The following is a 4432-nucleotide window of genomic DNA, read 5'->3' as shown; positions in this document are numbered from 1 at the left end:
TATATATATGAATCAAAATTTTGCGCTAGCTATATATATGCAGGAATTAATTTCCGTGCTTCTGTGTATGCACACTATATTACAGAAAAGATAGATATGGACATATTTGCATTCGAAGCATGGAGTAGTCATCGTAAGTTACATACCTTAGTTTGATCTATTTGGCATTGGCGTCCAGTATGCAGGAGATTTCGCAGAATACAATCCACCTAAAAGATTGAGCCAAACGATAGATGGACAAATGATGTTTGTATGTGTGTCTGCAGTGTTTGAGAGAGAGAGAGAGAGAGAGAGAGAGAGAGAGAGAGAGAGAGAGGCGATGCCTGATGAGGGAGAATCCTGATACAAAGATGTGTGCTTGCACAGTAAATGGCCGGCGGTCCAGATAAGCCAACTTTGTTTCTTTGGCAAATATACTGTATATCAGATGATTCTTTGCTTGCATCTGGAGCATGCAGGATTCCATATATTTTTTTTCCAAAGGTAAAGGTGGTTAAAGGGCAAAAGCATGCAGGTTCCATAGGACCAGTGCTCAGTAAAGTTATTGTAACACACAAGACTGTCTAGAGTTTGTCTACCTCATCCATTGGGTCTCCAACTAATAACTTCTGCTTATTGGGGTGCGACACAAGGCAACAAGTTTTTAATAACAAACAAAATAAGCAACACATTAAAAACAAGCTCGGAGCTCCGAAGTTGGAGGCCCAAGCAAACAAGGCGCTCATGAAAAAACTCAGGCTTCTAGTTGATATGGCGAAGCCAAATGAGATATCCTTTAATTTCAACAAACCTTCAAAGGACCCCTATCCTCTAGTAATAAGTGGGAGGCACGGGCATCGTCGTGGTCAGTCGATAGACATCAAGTTGGCCAAGAAGTCCCAACTTTTTTGCCTTGTACCCACGGTCGGAGATTATATTGCCGTATCGTCCTTTTTATGTATTTTTATTGTAGCTGCTAGGGTCTACCTCTAGCTTGTCAACATTTTTTGTTGGTCCTCAATGCTAGCGTCTTGCCAGATAGTTTGAAACAGCCAGAACTAATAACTTTTCTATCTTCTTAGTGAAAAATAGGCTATGGCCTGATAAAAAAATAATAAGCAATTCCAAAACTTAAATTTGGTCATGTCATGCTAAACAAAGTTTTGTACTTCAAGTTTTAAACTACGATTTTGAATAAGGGAAAAGATTAAAGATTTGTAAAGGATTGGTCCAAACTGTACATGCAACAAAAGATTGGTCCAAACTCTATATGCAACATATATTTACAAGTGGGAAACTCCTCCACAGTTTTTTCCTTAAAAACATATATTTACACACAAAAAAGTTAAAAGTTAGCATTTTTTATATTACATAGAAACGTGGATTGCTAAATCATTGCGGCCTCAACCGCGAGCACTCTCTCGAGGGTCATGGATGACTAGTTCACATACTCCCTCCGTCTTCAAATAAATCGATCGATTCATAGAATCCATGGTGGTTAATTTTTTTTAAGTTTGACTAACTTTATAGAAAAGAGTAACAACATCTATAACATAAAATAAGCATCATATGAAAATATATTCTATGAAAAATCTAATGATACTAATTTTATACCATAAATCTCAGTGGTTTTTCTATAAATTCGGTCAAAGTATAAAAAGTTTGACTTAAGACAACTCTAAGAATTGATTTTTTCATGAACAGAGCGAGTATGTTCATCTTACATAGACGACTATAGCATCCAGTATGTACTTCAACTAGACTACGTCAGCTACCTCATAGCCAAACTACAATAAGCAAGAGTGAGGTACAACTTGTACAGATGAGAAACCACACCATCATCGATGCATAGCTTCTGGCCTTACTCAAGACTCAAAACTCAGGACCTACCACCACTCAGCATCAACGTTGAAATGTGACTTTGTGGTTCGATTTGTGATAAGTGATTGTCAACATGATCCATAACCTAGGTTGAGTTGGTGACTAACCTTAGCGTGAGTTGGGTTATGCAACATGTCTCTTGGCTAGTGGTGTGCAGGTGTGGAGCTCGGAGGCGGTGGTCGACGACGAGGAGAAGGTCAAGTAGAGACGTGCCACACCCATGGACCTGGAGCGGTGAAGGGTGGACGTGAGGCTTGGACTGACGGACTAGGAGGCCGGGTGACCAGCCGTGATGGCTGACATCTAGGACATCGACAAGTGCAAGTGTACATGGGAGTGACCATGTTGACCAAGTCAAGACGGTGGACATACGAGTCGAGCCAGGCTCAGGAAGACTTGGCGGACTGGCCGGTCGAGGACAGCGGTGACACGTGTCGAGTGGCAAGGGAGATGTATGGAGTACGCTACTCGCGACGGGTTTCGTGGGTTTGGGCCTCAAAACCCAGGCAGAGGTTCCAAGGAGGAATGGACGACATGTGGCGGCATCGAGGAGTTTGCGTCGAAGCAAAGTTACCTCATGAAGGGCGTGGTGGCCATCAGATGTAGGTTATGTTGAGTTGGACTAGAATGCTCCTGTGGCTAGCTAGTTCGCTCTAAAATATCCAGAGACAAATGGAGAATGTAAAATAGGCCTATATATAAGAGATGACAGCCCTCAACCCATCTCACCTCCTCCATTTTCATTCTTCCTTGCCCTAGTTTTTCCTCCACTTAGGGTTTCTAGTGAGAGAGAGGTCCACAAATCCAAGAATTTATGTATGTACTGAGATTCACTATGGCAATGGAGGCCTTAACCTCCTTGTGTCCTCCGGGATTCGATTGTGAGATGCTTTTGTGAATCGTTTGTGTTCTTTGTGTTCTTGCTCTCTCCCTTCTCGTTCTAGCCTTGATTCGCTGTTTTGAGACCGATTTGATTCGTTCTTTTTGCGTTGACTTGAGCTATGATGTGAGTTGAGCCTTTCCACTGAAGGATTTCTACCAATTCCTCACAAGCTCGCACATTGGGTTGATTTAGTGGCTAGGGTTCAAGAAACTCTTTTTTCTTTTCCCTTTCGATTTCCCGTGTTTTGACTTCAAATTGGGCGATGATCTCTTAGAGATAGCTCTCCTACTTTCTTATGATCATGCTCACAAAGTTTGGTGGCAGTTGGTGTTGATCTAGTCACAAATCGGAAGGATTGAAGGAGGAGGCGATTTGAAATCGCCTGTTTTCTACTCTGTGTGTGATTCACGAATAGTTTGGGCCTGACCCGTGGATAGTCCGCCAATCGGGGTTCGGCAGGAGCAGAAACTGCTCTTTCTGAGTGTTTTCTGGATTTGAACTGCGGACAGTTCGGCACCAAGTCGCGGACAGTCCACCGTTCATTTTTTTGCCAAGACTCAGAACTGGTTCAGCAAATTTGCATTTCTGATTTTTGAACTGCAAACAGTCTGCAGTACTATAGCAGACCATCCGTGGTACTGTAGTAGACTGCGTGGTACTGTATCAGATAGTCTGAGGTACTGTAGCGGACTACCCGAGGTACTGTAGTGGACAGTCTGCCACCTCCAGTTTTGTGCGATCCGTTTCTTTGAGAGTTTGTTTCCATCAGTGCTCGAGTACTTTTTCGTGTGCCTAAGACTTCATGTGTGGTATTTTGCTACTAGTTAGCACGTGTATCTCACGTATTTGGTGAGTGTTTATTTTGAGTTGTTTACAAGCCAAGAACCAAAAGTTTTGAAAGAATTTTGAGGTTTCATTCACCCTCTCTAGTCGCCATTTCCAGTCCTTCACTGTACCACTACCCCCACACACTCACTCATGAGTATATATAGGATTCTATATCTTTTTATAAATATTTTTATACTCTTATATATTAAATATTTCATGGCTACTAAATAAACTAGTATAATGCTCGTGCTAACGTTTCGGCATTATCTTGAGAATGTATCTTAAAACAACAAAATTGTATTTGCATAGTCTAATTTTTATACAATTGTATTTGAGTGTATATATAATTCGGCAATAATTTTGCATATAAGAATGCATAGTAAAGTTATTTCTAATATTATAACCATCTAAGTTATATTCTATCTGACTCCTTAATCATGTATAGGAGATCTTCAGGGATGTTTTCGAAACATTTGTTTGCATGATTGGAGATCATGGCCCTGACCGTATATGACCAAGAAAACAATCTCAGTGAGTATCACGAAAGAAAAATGATACTGATTTTTTACAAAGAAATTAACAGAAGAAATTTCAGGGTTGTTGACCACTGGAGATCGTGGTTGTGACCGTAGAAGTGTCCTCGCCGGCGGCGCGACGGACGTGTGCGTGTAGGTAGGCTAGGCTCAGAGATCGTGGATGGTTGAATAGCACCATGGAGATCGTGGCCATGGCTGTGGCATTGCTGGTGTTCGGCGTGTACGCTGGCATTGCTGCTGACCAGAGAAGTGCCCTCGCCAGCAGCACAGTGAACGCGTGTGTGGAGGGAGGATAGGCTAATAGATCGTGGGTGTGAATAGCGCC

This window comes from Sorghum bicolor, chromosome 6 (genome assembly GCF_000003195.3).
Source record: "Sorghum bicolor cultivar BTx623 chromosome 6, Sorghum_bicolor_NCBIv3, whole genome shotgun sequence".
In the NCBI taxonomy this organism is placed as follows: domain Eukaryota; kingdom Viridiplantae; phylum Streptophyta; class Magnoliopsida; order Poales; family Poaceae; genus Sorghum; species Sorghum bicolor.
This window is presented reverse-complemented; position numbering follows the sequence as displayed.